Genomic DNA, 17,144 nt, shown 5'->3' with positions numbered 1-17,144 from the left:
CTTCTTTTCAATAGGCCTGGAGACCAACATGCATGATGCACCCCTTTCAAGGACTTCAGAGAAGGCTTAGAACACTTGATGCAACTTGACTGAGAAGTCTGGCCCATTACAGTTCAACGTGAACAATGGTCATATCCTGACCCAAACGACCACTGATTGGCTTCCCAGGATTACCTCTACAAGGTAGCAGTTCATGTTGGCCTTTGAGTTGCCATCTCATCCCTTTAAATCCAAACGCATCTGAATTGCACAGATTCTTTGGCTGATTAAGGTGGTAATTAAACTCACTTGTTGCCTTATCTGCATTTAATTAGCCTCAGAACCTGTGTAATTCAGATGTGTTTGGGTTTAAAGGGATGAGGTGGCAACCCTAGTTGGCCTCGTGCAAGTGCTGCCTGATCACCCGAAACGCAGCCTTCCCCTATATTTATATGACCGGTGGGTAGGCTAGATCCAAAAAAACCAGCAGCGCACGCATTACCTCTTTCCCTCCAAGCCTGGGGCAGCCGCTAACTAAAACCGCGCTCCTGTAGGCAACCTGCTGCCTACACCTTAGCCGCTTCAGGGTGCCGGTTTGACGAGGGGTCGGCTCTGTGGCTTCTCTCTGGCTTTGGCAGTCGGCGTGCGTGTTTCCCGTGCTGTCCCCCAGCCTGGAGATCGCTGTGGAATGTGTTGGCGCAAGGGCGACTAAAGAGCAGGAGTGATGGCACCAAAAGGTCTCAGGAGAGTGCTGGAAAATGGCTGGGCCGTGGAGCCTAAGCAGGATGTAGGATGGGGGCTAGCTAGGTGGGGGTTGCGCCTGGCCGTTGTTTTGCTGCTATAGGGGACTGGATGCGTGGCAATCTCCTGAGGGAGGGAGGTAGAGAGAAGAAAGTGTATTTTTGAAAGAAGGGGTGAGATTGTGTAAGTGGGCTTGTAAAAAGTGTAGGCTTGGTTGGGCAGGGGTGATTTTGTAGGAGCTAGGTGTGCAGGAGGGCTTGCAGAGAGGGAGAGCGCTTTGGGTAAAAGTGAATGTAAAAAGAGGCATTATGGGAGAGTGACTGACCCCTGGTGGAAGAAAAGCAAAAGCCTACAGCACCTGGTATTCCCAGGCGGTCTCCCATCCAAGTACTAACCAGGCCCGACCCTGCTTAGCTTCCGAGATCAGATGAGAGCGGGCGCATTCAGGGTGGTGTGGCCGTAGGCAAAGCTCATGGTCTCTTTCAAGCTTCTTGTACTTGTCACCGGCAGCCTGGCTCCGCCTTTCCTTGACTTTACTACAATCAGCTGTGCCTTTTCACAAGCATGGCAGCACACGGCACTTTGTCGTGTCGTCTCTCCTCTCGCTTGCTCTCCTCAAGCCCGTCCCTGCCTCCTGCTGCTTTGCTCTCTCTTTAACCTCTTCCTGCCTGCACCTTCTCACGCACACACATCCTCAGCCTTGCTTCCACGGCTCCTTTCTGGCTTCCCCTGGCCTGACTTTAACCCTTTTCGCTGACAAGGCTTTGCACCACAGGAAGAAGAAGAAGAGCAGCAGGTTGCATGTAGCGCGGGGCCTTATGCCTGCACTTGTTTACGCCTTCGCTCTCCTAGCAGGTGGCCAGCCCATGGATCTCCAGAACCTGCCTTCTGTTCCGTTGGCTACTGGAAGCTGACTGCTGGGGAGGAAGCCAGTACATCTACCCCCCTGGCTACCGGAGGACCCCTCACCTATACCAGGCACCATGCCTCACCAGTGGCTGCAGTCAAGCAACTGCTTGACTTGCCCACTAGGTAGACCTTTTCCTGCAGAGCTGCTCCATACCCCACATGTGCCGCCTTACTCACCCAACTTCTTTTCAATAGGCCTGGAGACCAACATGCATGATGCACCCCTTTCAAGGACTTCAGAGAAGGCTTAGAACACTTGATGCAACTTGACTGAGAAGTCTGGCCCATTACAGTTCAACGTGAACAATGGTCATATCCTGACCCAAACGGCCACTGATTGGCTTCCCAGGATTACCTCTACAAGGTAGCAGTTCATATTGGCCTTTGAGTTGCCATCTCATCCCTTTAAATCCAAACGCATCTGAATTGCACAGATTCTTTGGCTGATTAAGGTGGTAATTAAACTCACTTGTTGCCTTATCTGCATTTAATTAGCCTCAGAACCTGTGTAATTCAGATGTGTTTGGGTTTAAAGGGATGAGGTGGCAACCCTAGTTGGCCTCGTGCAAATGCTGCCTGATCACCCGAAACGCAGCCTTCCCCTATATTTATATGACCGGTGGGTAGGCTAGATCCAAAAAAACCAGCAGCGCACGCATTACCTCTTTCCCTCCAAGCCTGGGGCAGCCGCTAACTAAAACCGCGCTCCTGTAGGCAACCTGCTGCCTACACCTTAGCCGCTTCAGGGTGCCGGTTTGACGAGGGGTCGGCTCTGTGGCTTCTCTCTGGCTTTGGCAGTCGGCGTGCGTGTTTCCCGTGCTGTCCCCCAGCCTGGAGATCGCTGTGGAATGTGTTGGCGCAAGGGCGACTAAAGAGCAGGAGTGATGGCACCAAAAGGTTTCAGGAGAGTGCTGGAAAATGGCTGGGCCGTGGAGCCTAAGCAGGATGTAGGATGGGGGCTAGCTAGGTGGGGGTTGCGCCTGGCCGTTGTTTTGCTGCTATAGGGGACTGGATGCGTGGCAATCTCCTGAGGGAGGGAGGTAGAGAGAAGAAAGTGTATTTTTGAAAGAAGGGGTGAGATTGTATAAGTGGGCTTGTAAAAAGTGTAGGCTTGGTTGGGCAGGGGTGATTTTGTAGGAGCTAGGTGTGCAGGAGGGCTTGCAGAGAGGGAGAGCGCTTTGGGTAAAAGTGAATGTAAAAAGAGGCGTTATGGGAGAGTGACTGACCCCTGGTGGAAGAAAAGCAAAAGCCTACAGCACCTGGTATTCCCAGGCGGTCTCCCATCCAAGTACTAACCAGGCCCGACCCTGCTTAGCTTCCGAGATCAGACGAGAGCGGGCGCATTCAGGGTGGTGTGGCCGTAGGCGAAGCTCATGGTCTCTTTCAAGCTTCTTGTACTTGTCACCGGCAGCCTGGCTCCGCCTTTCCTTGACTTTACTACAATCAGCTGTGCCTTTTCACAAGCATGGCAGCACACGGCACTTTGTCGTGTCGTCTCTCCTCTCGCTTGCTCTCCTCAAGCCCGTCCCTGCCTCCTGCTGCTTTGCTCCCTCTTTAACCTCTTCCTGCCTGCACCTTCTCACGCACACACCACATCCTCAGCCTTGCTTCCACGGCTCCTTTCTGGCTTCCCCTGGCCTGACTTTAACCCTTTTCGCTGACAAGGCTTTGCACCACAGGAAGAAGAAGAAGAGCAGCAGGTTGCATGTAGCGCGGGGCCTTATGCCTGCACTTGTTTACGCCTTCGCTCTCCTAGCAGGTGGCCAGCCCATGGATCTCCAGAACCTGCCTTCTGTTCCGTTGGCTACTGGAAGCTGACTGCTGGGGAGGAAGCCAGTACATCTACCCCCCTGGCTACCGGAGGACCCCTCACCTATACCAGGCACCATGCCTCACCAGTGGCTGCAGTCAAGCAACTGCTTGACTTGCCCACTAGGTAGACCTTTTCCTCTAGAGTTGCTCCATACCCCACATGTGCCGCCTTACTCACCCAACTTCTTTTCAATAGGCCTGGAGACCAACATGCATGATGCACCCCTTTCAAGGACTTCAGAGAAGGCTTAGAACACTTGATGCAACTTGACTGAGAAGTCTGGCCCATTACAGTTCAACGTGAACAATGGTCATATCCTGACCCAAACGACCACTGATTGGCTTCCCAGGATTACCTCTACAAGGTAGCAGTTCATATTGGCCTTTGAGTTGCCATCTCATCCCTTTAAATCCAAACGCATCTGAATTGCACAGATTCTTTGGCTGATTAAGGTGGTAATTAAACTCACTTGTTGCCTTATCTGCATTTAATTAGCCTCAGAACCTGTGTAATTCAGATGTGTTTGGGTTTAAAGGGATGAGGTGGCAACCCTAGTTGGCCTCGTGCAAGTTCTGCCTGATCACCCGAAACCCAGCCTTCCCCTATATTTATATGACCGGTGGGTAGGCTAGATCCAAAAAAACCAGCAGCGCACGCATTACCTCTTTCCCTCCAAGCCTGGGGCAGCCGCTAACTAAAACCGCGCTCCTGTAGGCAACCTGCTGCCTACACCTTAGCCGCTTCAGGGTGCCGGTTTGACGAGGGGTCGGCTCTGTGGCTTCTCTCTGGCTTTGGCAGTCGGCGTGCGTGTTTCCCGTGCTGTCCCCCAGCCTGGAGATCGCTGTGGAATGTGTTGGCGCAAGGGCGACTAAAGAGCAGGAGTGATGGCACCAAAAGGTCTCAGGAGAGTGCTGGAAAATGGCTGGGCCGTGGAGCCTAAGCAGGATGTAGGATGGGGGCTAGCTAGGTGGGGGTTGCGCCTGGCCGTTGTTTTGCTGCTATAGGGGACTGGATGCGTGGCAATCTCCTGAGGGAGGGAGGTAGAGAGAAGAAAGTGTATTTTTGAAAGAAGGGGTGAGATTGTATAAGTGGGCTTGTAAAAAGTGTAGGCTTGGTTGGGCAGGGGTGATTTTGTAGGAGCTAGGTGTGCAGGAGGGCTTGCAGAGAGGGAGAGCGCTTTGGGTAAAAGTGAATGTAAAAAGAGGCGTTATGGGAGAGTGACTGACCCCTGGTGGAAGAAAAGCAAAAGCCTACAGCACCTGGTATTCCCAGGCGGTCTCCCATCCAAGTACTAACCAGGCCCGACCCTGCTTAGCTTCCGAGATCAGACGAGAGCGGGCGCATTCAGGGTGGTGTGACCGTAGGCGAAGCTCATGGTCTCTTTCAAGCTTCTTGTACTTGTCACCGGCAGCCTGGCTCCGCCTTTCCTTGACTTTACTACAATCAGCTGTGCCTTTTCACAAGCATGGCAGCACACGGCACTTTGTCGTGTCGTCTCTCCTCTCGCTTGCTCTCCTTAAGCCCGTCCCTGCCTCCTGCTGCTTTGCTCCCTCTTTAACCTCTTCCTGCCTGCACCTTCTCACGCACACACCACATCCTCAGCCTTGCTTCCACGGCTCCTTTCTGGCTTCCCCTGGCCTGACTTTAACCCTTTTCGCTGACAAGGCTTTGCACCACAGGAAGAAGAAGAAGAGCAGCAGGTTGCATGTAGCACGGGGCCTTATGCCTGCACTTGTTTACGCCTTCGCTCTCCTAGCAGGTGGCCAGCCCATGGATCTCCAGAACCTGCCTTCTGTTCCGTTGGCTACTGGAAGCTGACTGCTGGGGAGGAAGCCAGTACATCTACCCCCCTGGCTACCGGAGGACCCCTCACCTATACCAGGCACCATGCCTCACCAGTGGCTGCAGTCAAGCAACTGCTTGACTTGCCCACTAGGTAGACCTTTTCCTGTAGAGCTGCTCCATACCCCACATGTGCCGCCTTACTCACCCAACTTCTTTTCAATAGGCCTGGAGACCAACATGCATGATGCACCCCTTTCAAGGACTTCAGAGAAGGCTTAGAACACTTGATGCAACTTGACTGAGAAGTCTGGCCCATTACAGTTCAACGTGAACAATGGTCATATCCTGACCCAAACGACCACTGATTGGCTTCCCAGGATTACCTCTACAAGGTAGCAGTTCATGTTGGCCTTTGAGTTGCCATCTCATCCCTTTAAATCCAAACGCATCTGAATTGCACAGATTCTTTGGCTGATTAAGGTGGTAATTAAACTCACTTGTTGCCTTATCTGCATTTAATTAGCCTCAGAACCTGTGTAATTCAGATGTGTTTGGGTTTAAAGGGATGAGGTGGCAACCCTAGTTGGCCTCGTGCAAGTGCTGCCTGATCACCCGAAACGCAGCCTTCCCCTATATTTATATGACCGGTGGGTAGGCTAGATCCAAAAAAACCAGCAGCGCACGCATTACCTCTTTCCCTCCAAGCCTGGGGCAGCCGCTAACTAAAACCGCGCTCCTGTAGGCAACCTGCTGCCTACACCTTAGCCGCTTCAGGGTGCCGGTTTGACGAGGGGTCGGCTCTGTGGCTTCTCTCTGGCTTTGGCAGTCGGCGTGCGTGTTTCCCGTGCTGTCCCCCAGCCTGGAGATCGCTGTGGAATGTGTTGGCGCAAGGGCGACTAAAGAGCAGGAGTGATGGCACCAAAAGGTCTCAGGAGAGTGCTGGAAAATGGCTGGGCCGTGGAGCCTAAGCAGGATGTAGGATGGGGGCTAGCTAGGTGGGGGTTGCGCCTGGCCGTTGTTTTGCTGCTATAGGGGACTGGATGCGTGGCAATCTCCTGAGGGAGGGAGGGAGGTAGAGAGAAGAAAGTGTATTTTTGAAAGAAGGGGTGAGATTGTGTAAGTGGGCTTGTAAAAAGTGTAGGCTTGGTTGGGCAGGGGTGATTTTGTAGGAGCTAGGTGTGCAGGAGGGCTTGCAGAGAGGGAGAGCGCTTTGGGTAAAAGTGAATGTAAAAAGAGGCATTATGGGAGAGTGACTGACCCCTGGTGGAAGAAAAGCAAAAGCCTACAGCACCTGGTATTCCCAGGCGGTCTCCCATCCAAGTACTAACCAGGCCCGACCCTGCTTAGCTTCCGAGATCAGACGAGAGCGGGTGCATTCAGGGTGGTGTGGCCGTAGGCAAAGCTCATGGTCTCTTTCAAGCTTCTTGTACTTGTCACCGGCAGCCTGGCTCCGCCTTTCCTTGACTTTACTACAATCAGCTGTGCCTTTTCACAAGCATGGCAGCACACGGCACTTTGTCGTGTCGTCTCTCCTCTCGCTTGCTCTCCTCAAGCCCGTCCCTGCCTCCTGCTGCTTTGCTCCCTCTTTAACCTCTTCCTGCCTGCACCTTCTCACGCACACACCACATCCTCAGCCTTGCTTCCACGGCTCCTTTCTGGCTTCCCCTGGCCTGACTTTAACCCTTTTCGCTGACAAGGCTTTGCACCACAGGAAGAAGAAGAAGAAGAGCAGCAGGTTGCATGTAGCGCGGGGCCTTATGCCTGCACTTGTTTACGCCTTCGCTCTCCTAGCAGGTGGCCAGCCCATGGATCTCCAGAACCTGCCTTCTGTTCCGTTGGCTACTGGAAGCTGACTGCTGGGGAGGAAGCCAGTACATCTACCCCCCTGGCTACCGGAGGACCCCTCACCTATACCAGGCACCATGCCTCACCAGTGGCTGCAGTCAAGCAACTGCTTGACTTGCCCACTAGGTAGACCTTTTCCTCTAGAGTTGCTCCATACCCCACATGTGCCGCCTTACTCACCCAACTTCTTTTCAATAGGCCTGGAGACCAACATGCATGATGCACCCCTTTCAAGGACTTCAGAGAAGGCTTAGAACACTTGATGCAACTTGACTGAGAAGTCTGGCCCATTACAGTTCAACGTGAACAATGGTCATATCCTGACCCAAACGACCACTGATTGGCTTCCCAGGATTACCTCTACAAGGTAGCAGTTCATATTGGCCTTTGAGTTGCCATCTCATCCCTTTAAATCCAAACGCATCTGACTTGCACAGATTCTTTGGCTGATTAAGGTGGTAATTAAACTCACTTGTTGCCTTATCTGCATTTAATTAGCCTCAGAACCTGTGTAATTCAGATGTGTTTGGGTTTAAAGGGATGAGGTGGCAACCCTAGTTGGCCTCGTGCAAGTGCTGCCTGATCACCCGAAACCCAGCCTTCCCCTATATTTATATGACCGGTGGGTAGGCTAGATCCAAAAAAACCAGCAGCGCACGCATTACCTCTTTCCCTCCAAGCCTGGGGCAGCCGCTAACTAAAACCGCGCTCCTGTAGGCAACCTGCTGCCTACACCTTAGCCGCTTCAGGGTGCCGGTTTGACGAGGGGTCGGCTCTGTGGCTTCTCTCTGGCTTTGGCAGTCGGCGTGCGTGTTTCCCGTGCTGTCCCCCAGCCTGGAGATCGCTGTGGAATGTGTTGGCGCAAGGGCGACTAAAGAGCAGGAGTGATGGCACCAAAAGGTCTCAGGAGAGTGCTGGAAAATGGCTGGGCCGTGGAGCCTAAGCAGGATGTAGGATGGGGGCTAGCTAGGTGGGGGTTGCGCCTGGCCGTTGTTTTGCTGCTATAGGGGACTGGATGCGTGGCAATCTCCTGAGGGAGGGAGGTAGAGAGAAGAAAGTGTATTTTTGAAAGAAGGGGTGAGATTGTGTAAGTGGGCTTGTAAAAAGTGTAGGCTTGGTTGGGCAGGGGTGATTTTGTAGGAGCTAGGTGTGCAGGAGGGCTTGCAGAGAGGGAGAGCGCTTTGGGTAAAAGTGAATGTAAAAAGAGGCATTATGGGAGAGTGACTGACCCCTGGTGGAAGAAAAGCAAAAGCCTACAGCACCTGGTATTCCCAGGCGGTCTCCCATCCAAGTACTAACCAGGCCCGACCCTGCTTAGCTTCCGAGATCAGACGAGAGCGGGCGCATTCAGGGTGGTGTGGCCGTAGGCAAAGCTCATGGTCTCTTTCAAGCTTCTTGTACTTGTCACCGGCAGCCTGGCTCCGCCTTTCCTTGACTTTACTGCAATCAGCTGTGCCTTTTCACAAGCCTGGCAGCACACGGCACTTTGTCGTGTCGTCTCTCCTCTCGCTTGCTCTCCTCAAGCCCGTCCCTGCCTCCTGCTGCTTTGCTCCCTCTTTAACCTCTTCCTGCCTGCACCTTCTCACGCACACACCACATCCTCAGCCTTGCTTCCACGGCTCCTTTCTGGCTTCCCCTGGCCTGACTTTAACCCTTTTCGCTGACAAGGCTTTGCACCACAGGAAGAAGAAGAAGAGCAGCAGGTTGCATGTAGCGCGGGGGCCTTATGCCTGCACTTGTTTACGCCTTCGCTCTCCTAGCAGGTGGCCAGCCCATGGATCTCCAGAACCTGCCTTCTGTTCCGTTGGCTACTGGAAGCTGACTGCTGGGGAGGAAGCCAGTACATCTACCCCCCTGGCTACCGGAGGACCCCTCACCTATACCAGGCACCATGCCTCACCAGTGGCTGCAGTCAAGCAACTGCTTGACTTGCCCACTAGGTAGACCTTTTCCTGTAGAGCTGCTCCATACCCCACATGTGCCGCCTTACTCACCCAACTTCTTTTCAATAGGCCTGGAGACCAACATGCATGATGCACCCCTTTCAAGGACTTCAGAGAAGGCTTAGAACACTTGATGCAACTTGACTGAGAAGTCTGGCCCATTACAGTTCAACGTGAACAATGGTCATATCCTGACCCAAACGACCACTGATTGGCTTCCCAGGATTACCTCTACAAGGTAGCAGTTCATATTGGCCTTTGAGTTGCCATCTCATCCCTTTAAATCCAAACGCATCTGAATTGCACAGATTCTTTGGCTGATTAAGGTGGTAATTAAACTCACTTGTTGCCTTATCTGCATTTAATTAGCCTCAGAACCTGTGTAATTCAGATGTGTTTGGGTTTAAAGGGATGAGGTGGCAACCCTAGTTGGCCTCGTGCAAGTTCTGCCTGATCACCCGAAACCCAGCCTTCCCCTATATTTATATGACCGGTGGGTAGGCTAGATCCAAAAAAACCAGCAGCGCACGCATTACCTCTTTCCCTCCAAGCCTGGGGCAGCCGCTAACTAAAACCGCGCTCCTGTAGGCAACCTGCTGCCTACACCTTAGCCGCTTCAGGGTGCCGGTTTGACGAGGGGTCGGCTCTGTGGCTTCTCTCTGGCTTTGGCAGTCGGCGTGCGTGTTTCCCGTGCTGTCCCCCAGCCTGGAGATCGCTGTGGAATGTGTTGGCGCAAGGGCGACTAAAGAGCAGGAGTGATGGCACCAAAAGGTCTCAGGAGAGTGCTGGAAAATGGCTGGGCCGTGGAGCCTAAGCAGGATGTAGGATGGGGGCTAGCTAGGTGGGGGTTGCGCCTGGCCGTTGTTTTGCTGCTATAGGGGACTGGATGCGTGGCAATCTCCTGAGGGAGGGAGGTAGAGAGAAGAAAGTGTATTTTTGAAAGAAGGGGTGAGATTGTGTAAGTGGGCTTGTAAAAAGTGTAGGCTTGGTTGGGCAGGGGTGATTTTGTAGGAGCTAGGTGTGCAGGAGGGCTTGCAGAGAGGGAGAGCGCTTTGGGTAAAAGTGAATGTAAAAAGAGGCGTTATGGGAGAGTGACTGACCCCTGGTGGAAGAAAAGCAAAAGCCTACAGCACCTGGTATTCCCAGGCGGTCTCCCATCCAAGTACTAACCAGGCCCGACCCTGCTTAGCTTCCGAGATCAGACGAGAGCGGGCGCATTCAGGGTGGTGTGGCCGTAGGCGAAGCTCATGGTCTCTTTCAAGCTTCTTGTACTTGTCACCGGCAGCCTGGCTCCGCCTTTCCTTGACTTTACTACAATCAGCTGTGCCTTTTCACAAGCATGGCAGCACACGGCACTTTGTCGTGTCGTCTCTCCTCTCGCTTGCTCTCCTCAAGCCCGTCCCTGCCTCCTGCTGCTTTGCTCCCTCTTTAACCTCTTCCTGCCTGCACCTTCTCACGCACACACCACATCCTCAGCCTTGCTTCCACGGCTCCTTTCTGGCTTCCCCTGGCCTGACTTTAACCCTTTTCGCTGACAAGGCTTTGCACCACAGGAAGAAGAAGAAGAGCAGCAGGTTGCATGTAGCGCGGGGCCTTATGCCTGCACTTGTTTACGCCTTCGCTCTCCTAGCAGGTGGCCAGCCCATGGATCTCCAGAACCTGCCTTCTGTTCCGTTGGCTACTGGAAGCTGACTGCTGGGGAGGAAGCCAGTACATCTACCCCCCTGGCTACCGGAGAACCCCTCACCTATACCAGGCACCATGCCTCACCAGTGGCTGCAGTCAAGCAACTGCTTGACTTGCCCACTAGGTAGACCTTTTCCTGTAGAGCTGCTCCATACCCCACATGTGCCGCCTTACTCACCCAACTTCTTTTCAATAGGCCTGGAGACCAACATGCATGATGCACCCCTTTCAAGGACTTCAGAGAAGGCTTAGAACACTTGATGCAACTTGACTGAGAAGTCTGGCCCATTACAGTTCAACGTGAACAATGGTCATATCCTGACCCAAACGACCACTGATTGGCTTCCCAGGATTACCTCTACAAGGTAGCAGTTCATATTGGCCTTTGAGTTGCCATCTCATCCCTTTAAATCCAAACACATCTGAATTGCACAGATTCTTTGGCTGATTAAGGTGGTAATTAAACTCACTTGTTGCCTTATCTGCATTTAATTAGCCTCAGAACCTGTGTAATTCAGATGTGTTTGGGTTTAAAGGGATGAGGTGGCAACCCTAGTTGGCCTCGTGCAAATGCTGCCTGATCACCCGAAACGCAGCCTTCCCCTATATTTATATGACCGGTGGGTAGGCTAGATCCAAAAAAACCAGCAGCGCACGCATTACCTCTTTCCCTCCAAGCCTGGGGCAGCCGCTAACTAAAACCGCGCTCCTGTAGGCAACCTGCTGCCTACACCTTAGCCGCTTCAGGGTGCCGGTTTGACGAGGGGTCGGCTCTGTGGCTTCTCTCTGGCTTTGGCAGTCGGCGTGCGTGTTTCCCGTGCTGTCCCCCAGCCTGGAGATCGCTGTGGAATGTGTTGGCGCAAGGGCGACTAAAGAGCAGGAGTGATGGCACCAAAAGGTCTCAGGAGAGTGCTGGAAAATGGCTGGGCCGTGGAGCCTAAGCAGGATGTAGGATGGGGGCTAGCTAGGTGGGGGTTGCGCCTGGCCGTTGTTTTGCTGCTATAGGGGACTGGATGCGTGGCAATCTCCTGAGGGAGGGAGGTAGAGAGAAGAAAGTGTATTTTTGAAAGAAGGGGTGAGATTGTGTAAGTGGGCTTGTAAAAAGTGTAGGCTTGGTTGGGCAGGGGTGATTTTGTAGGAGCTAGGTGTGCAGGAGGGCTTGCAGAGAGGGAGAGCGCTTTGGGTAAAAGTGAATGTAAAAAGAGGCGTTATGGGAGAGTGACTGACCCCTGGTGGAAGAAAAGCAAAAGCCTACAGCACCTGGTATTCCCAGGCGGTCTCCCATCCAAGTACTAACCAGGCCCGACCCTGCTTAGCTTCCGAGATCAGACGAGAGCGGGCGCATTCAGGGTGGTGTGGCCGTAGGCGAAGCTCATGGTCTCTTTCAAGCTTCTTGTACTTGTCACCGGCAGCCTGGCTCCGCCTTTCCTTGACTTTACTACAATCAGCTGTGCCTTTTCACAAGCATGGCAGCACACGGCACTTTGTCGTGTCGTCTCTCCTCTCGCTTGCTCTCCTCAAGCCCGTCCCTGCCTCCTGCTGCTTTGCTCCCTCTTTAACCTCTTCCTGCCTGCACCTTCTCACACACACACATCCTCAGCCTTGCTTCCACGGCTCCTTTCTGGCTTCCCCTGGCCTGACTTTAACCCTTTTCGCTGACAAGGCTTTGCACCACAGGAAGAAGAAGAGCAGCAGGTTGCATGTAGCGCGGGGCCTTATGCCTGCACTTGTTTACGCCTTCGCTCTCCTAGCAGGTGGCCAGCCCATGGATCTCCAGAACCTGCCTTCTGTTCCGTTGGCTACTGGAAGCTGACTGCTGGGGAGGAAGCCAGTACATCTACCCCGCTGGCTACCGGAGGACCCCTCACCTATACCAGGCACCATGCCTCACCAGTGGCTGCAGTCAAGCAACTGCTTGACTTGCCCACTAGGTAGACCTTTTCCTCTAGAGTTGCTCCATACCCCACATGTGCCGCCTTACTCACCCAACTTCTTTTCAATAGGCCTGGAGACCAACATGCATGATGCACCCCTTTCAAGGACTTCAGAGAAGGCTTAGAACACTTGATGCAACTTGACTGAGAAGTCTGGCCCATTACAGTTCAACGTGAACAATGGTCATATCCTGACCCAAACGACCACTGATTGGCTTCCCAGGATTACCTCTACAAGGTAGCAGTTCATATTGGCCTTTGAGTTGCCATCTCATCCCTTTAAATCCAAACGCATCTGACTTGCACAGATTCTTTGGCTGATTAAGGTGGTAATTAAACTCACTTGTTGCCTTATCTGCATTTAATTAGCCTCAGAACCTGTGTAATTCAGATGTGTTTGGGTTTAAAGGGATGAGGTGGCAACCCTAGTTGGCCTCGTGCAAGTGCTGTCTGATCACCCGAAACGCAGCCTTCCCCTATATTTATATGACCGGTGGGTAGGCTAGATCCAAAAAAACCAGCAGCGCACGCATTACCTCTTTCCCTCCAAGCCTGGGGCAGCCGCTAACTAAAACCGCGCTCCTGTAGGCAACCTGCTGCCTACACCTTAGCCGCTTCAGGGTGCCGGTTTGACGAGGGATCGGCTCTGTGGCTTCTCTCTGGCTTTGGCAGTCGGCGTGCGTGTTTCCCGTGCTGTCCCCCAGCCTGGAGATCGCTGTGGAATGTGTTGGCGCAAGGGCGACTAAAGAGCAGGAGTGATGGCACCAAAAGGTCTCAGGAGAGTGCTGGAAAATGGCTGGGCCGTGGAGCCTAAGCAGGATGTAGGATGGGGGCTAGCTAGGTGGGGGTTGCGCCTGGCCGTTGTTTTGCTGCTATAGGGGACTGGATGCGTGGCAATCTCCTGAGGGAGGGAGGTAGAGAGAAGAAAGTGTATTTTTGAAAGAAGGGGTGAGATTGTGTAAGTGGGCTTGTAAAAAGTGTAGGCTTGGTTGGGCAGGGGTGATTTTGTAGGAGCTAGGTGTGCAGGAGGGCTTGCAGAGAGGGAGAGCGCTTTGGGTAAAAGTGAATGTAAAAAGAGGCATTATGGGAGAGTGACTGACCCCTGGTGGAAGAAAAGCAAAAGCCTACAGCACCTGGTATTCCCAGGCGGTCTCCCATCCAAGTACTAACCAGGCCCGACCCGGCTTAGCTTCCGAGATCAGACGAGAGCGGGCGCATTCAGGGTGGTGTGGCCGTAGGCAAAGCTCATGGTCTCTTTCAAGCTTCTTGTACTTGTCACCGGCAGCCTGGCTCCGCCTTTCCTTGACTTTACTACAATCAGCTGTGCCTTTTCACAAGCATGGCAGCACACGGCACTTTGTCGTGTCGTCTCTCCTCTCGCTTGCTCTCCTCAAGCCCGTCCCTGCCTCCTGCTGCTTTGCTCCCTCTTTAACCTCTTCCTGCCTGCACCTTCTCACGCACACACCACATCCTCAGCCTTGCTTCCACGGCTCCTTTCTGGCTTCCCCTGGCCTGACTTTAACCCTTTTCGCTGACAAGGCTTTGCACCACAGGAAGAAGAAGAAGAGCAGCAGGTTGCATGTAGCGCGGGGCCTTATGCCTGCACTTGTTTACGCCTTCGCTCTCCTAGCAGGTGGCCAGCCCATGGATCTCCAGAACCTGCCTTCTGTTCCGTTGGCTACTGGAAGCTGACTGCTGGGGAGGAAGCCAGTACATCTACCCCCCTGGCTACCGGAGGACCCCTCACCTATACCAGGCACCATGCCTCACCAGTGGCTGCAGTCAAGCAACTGCTTGACTTGCCCACTAGGTAGACCTTTTCCTCTAGAGTTGCTCCATACCCCACATGTGCCGCCTTACTCACCCAACTTCTTTTCAATAGGCCTGGAGACCAACATGCATGATGCACCCCTTTCAAGGACTTCAGAGAAGGCTTAGAACACTTGATGCAACTTGACTGAGAAGTCTGGCCCATTACAGTTCAACGTGAACAATGGTCATATCCTGACCCAAACGACCACTGATTGGCTTCCCAGGATTACCTCTACAAGGTAGCAGTTCATATTGGCCTTTGAGTTGCCATCTCATCCCTTTAAATCCAAACGCATCTGAATTGCACAGATTCTTTGGCTGATTAAGGTGGTAATTAAACTCACTTGTTGCCTTATCTGCATTTAATTAGCCTCAGAACCTGTGTAATTCAGATGTGTTTGGGTTTAAAGGGATGAGGTGGCAACCCTAGTTGGCCTCGTGCAAGTTCTGCCTGATCACCCGAAACCCAGCCTTCCCCTATATTTATATGACCGGTGGGTAGGCTAGATCCAAAAAAACCAGCAGCGCACGCATTACCTCTTTCCCTCCAAGCCTGGGGCAGCCGCTAACTAAAACCGCGCTCCTGTAGGCAACCTGCTGCCTACACCTTAGCCGCTTCAGGGTGCCGGTTTGACGAGGGGTCGGCTCTGTGGCTTCTCTCTGGCTTTGGCAGTCGGCGTGCGTGTTTCCCATGCTGTCCCCCAGCCTGGAGATCGCTGTGGAATGTGTTGGCGCAAGGGCGACTAAAGAGCAGGAGTGATGGCACCAAAAGGTCTCAGGAGAGTGCTGGAAAATGGCTGGGCCGTGGAGCCTAAGCAGGATGTAGGATGGGGGCTAGCTAGGTGGGGGTTGCGCCTGGCCGTTGTTTTGCTGCTATAGGGGACTGGATGCGTGGCAATCTCCTGAGGGAGGGAGGTAGAGAGAAGAAAGTGTATTTTTGAAAGAAGGGGTGAGATTGTATAAGTGGGCTTGTAAAAAGTGTAGGCTTGGTTGGGCAGGGGTGATTTTGTAGGAGCTAGGTGTGCAGGAGGGCTTGCAGAGAGGGAGAGCGCTTTGGGTAAAAGTGAATGTAAAAAGAGGCATTATGGGAGAGTGACTGACCCCTGGTGGAAGAAAAGCAAAAGCCTACAGCACCTGGTATTCCCAGGCGGTCTCCCATCCAAGTACTAACCAGGCCCGACCCTGCTTAGCTTCCGAGATCAGACGAGAGCGGGCGCATTCAGGGTGGTGTGGCCGTAGGCGAAGCTCATGGTCTCTTTCAAGCTTCTTGTACTTGTCACCGGCAGCCTGGCTCCGCCTTTCCTTGACTTTACTACAATCAGCTGTGCCTTTTCACAAGCATGGCAGCACACGGCACTTTGTCGTGTCGTCTCTCCTCTCGCTTGCTCTCCTCAAGCCCGTCCCTGCCTCCTGCTGCTTTGCTCCCTCTTTAACCTCTTCCTGCCTGCACCTTCTCACGCACACACCACATCCTCAGCCTTGCTTCCACGGCTCCTTTCTGGCTTCCCCTGGCCTGACTTTAACCCTTTTCGCTGACAAGGCTTTGCACCACAGGAAGAAGAAGAAGAGCAGCAGGTTGCATGTAGCGCGGGGCCTTATGCCTGCACTTGTTTACGCCTTCGCTCTCCTAGCAGGTGGCCAGCCCATGGATCTCCAGAACCTGCCTTCTGTTCCGTTGGCTACTGGAAGCTGACTGCTGGGGAGGAAGCCAGTACATCTACCCCCCTGGCTACCGGAGGACCCCTCACCTATACCAGGCACCATGCCTCACCAGTGGCTGCAGTCAAGCAACTGCTTGACTTGCCCACTAGGTAGACCTTTTCCTCTAGAGTTGCTCCATACCCCACATGTGCCGCCTTACTCACCCAACTTCTTTTCAATAGGCCTGGAGACCAACATGCATGATGCACCCCTTTCAAGGACTTCAGAGAAGGCTTAGAACACTTGATGCAACTTGACTGAGAAGTCTGGCCCATTACAGTTCAACGTGAACAATGGTCATATCCTGACCCAAACGACCACTGATTGGCTTCCCAGGATTACCTCTACAAGGTAGCAGTTCATATTGGCCTTTGAGTTGCCATCTCATCCCTTTAAATCCAAACGCATCTGAATTGCACAGATTCTTTGGCTGATTAAGGTGGTAATTAAACTCACTTGTTGCCTTATCTGCATTTAATTAGCCTCAGAACCTGTGTAATTCAGATGTGTTTGGGTTTAAAGGGATGAGGTGGCAACCCTAGTTGGCCTCGTGCAAATGCTGCCTGATCACCCGAAACCCAGCCTTCCCCTATATTTATATGACCGGTGGGTAGGCTAGATCCAAAAAAACCAGCAGCGCACGCATTACCTCTTTCCCTCCAAGCCTGGGGCAGCCGCTAACTAAAACCGCGCTCCTGTAGGCAACCTGCTGCCTACACCTTAGCCGCTTCAGGGTGCCGGTTTGACGAGGGATCGGCTCTGTGGCTTCTCTCTGGCTTTGGCAGTCGGCGTGCGTGTTTCCCGTGCTGTCCCCCAGCCTGGAGATCGCTGTGGAATGTGTTGGCGCAAGGGCGACTAAAGAGCAGGAGTGATGGCACCAAAAGGTCTCAGGAGAGTGCTGGAAAATGGCTGGGCCGTGGAGCCTAAGCAGGATGTAGGATGGGGGCTAGCTAGGTGGGGGTTGCGCCTGGCCGTTGTTTTGCTGCTATAGGGGAC

At 53.2% G+C, this 17,144-nt stretch overlaps 9 non-coding genes across 9 annotated transcripts; all 9 read right to left on the bottom strand.

Moving 5' to 3' along the window:
• Positions 1-1,066: 1,066 nt before the first annotated feature.
• LOC143998492 (5S ribosomal RNA) lies at positions 1,067-1,185 on the bottom strand. The gene has a single exon (XR_013277928.1). It is a non-coding gene; the product is annotated as a 5S ribosomal RNA (ribosomal RNA).
• A 1,691-nt stretch (positions 1,186-2,876) lies between these two features.
• Positions 2,877-2,995, bottom strand: LOC144000056 (5S ribosomal RNA). The gene has a single exon (XR_013278203.1). It is a non-coding gene; the product is annotated as a 5S ribosomal RNA (ribosomal RNA).
• Positions 2,996-4,689: 1,694 nt separating this feature from the next.
• Positions 4,690-4,808, bottom strand: LOC143999574 (5S ribosomal RNA). The gene has a single exon (XR_013278043.1). It is a non-coding gene; the product is annotated as a 5S ribosomal RNA (ribosomal RNA).
• A 1,698-nt stretch (positions 4,809-6,506) lies between these two features.
• Positions 6,507-6,625, bottom strand: LOC143999687 (5S ribosomal RNA). Its single transcript, XR_013278126.1, has one exon. It is a non-coding gene; the product is annotated as a 5S ribosomal RNA (ribosomal RNA).
• Positions 6,626-8,322: 1,697 nt separating this feature from the next.
• On the bottom strand, positions 8,323-8,441 carry LOC144000043 (5S ribosomal RNA). The gene has a single exon (XR_013278202.1). It is a non-coding gene; the product is annotated as a 5S ribosomal RNA (ribosomal RNA).
• A 1,695-nt stretch (positions 8,442-10,136) lies between these two features.
• LOC144000031 (5S ribosomal RNA) lies at positions 10,137-10,255 on the bottom strand. Its single transcript, XR_013278201.1, has one exon. It is a non-coding gene; the product is annotated as a 5S ribosomal RNA (ribosomal RNA).
• Positions 10,256-11,949: 1,694 nt separating this feature from the next.
• On the bottom strand, positions 11,950-12,068 carry LOC144000019 (5S ribosomal RNA). The gene has a single exon (XR_013278200.1). It is a non-coding gene; the product is annotated as a 5S ribosomal RNA (ribosomal RNA).
• A 1,688-nt stretch (positions 12,069-13,756) lies between these two features.
• On the bottom strand, positions 13,757-13,875 carry LOC143999634 (5S ribosomal RNA). The gene has a single exon (XR_013278097.1). It is a non-coding gene; the product is annotated as a 5S ribosomal RNA (ribosomal RNA).
• A 1,694-nt stretch (positions 13,876-15,569) lies between these two features.
• Positions 15,570-15,688, bottom strand: LOC144000007 (5S ribosomal RNA). The gene has a single exon (XR_013278199.1). It is a non-coding gene; the product is annotated as a 5S ribosomal RNA (ribosomal RNA).
• Between the last annotated feature and the right edge of the window lie 1,456 nt (positions 15,689-17,144).

This window comes from Lithobates pipiens, unplaced genomic scaffold (assembly GCF_037356315.1).
Source record: "Lithobates pipiens isolate NorthernLeopardFrog02 unplaced genomic scaffold, aLitPip1_a1.2 Scaffold_19, whole genome shotgun sequence".
Lineage (NCBI taxonomy): Eukaryota > Metazoa > Chordata > Amphibia > Anura > Ranidae > Lithobates > Lithobates pipiens.
This window is presented reverse-complemented; position numbering and strand designations above follow the sequence as displayed.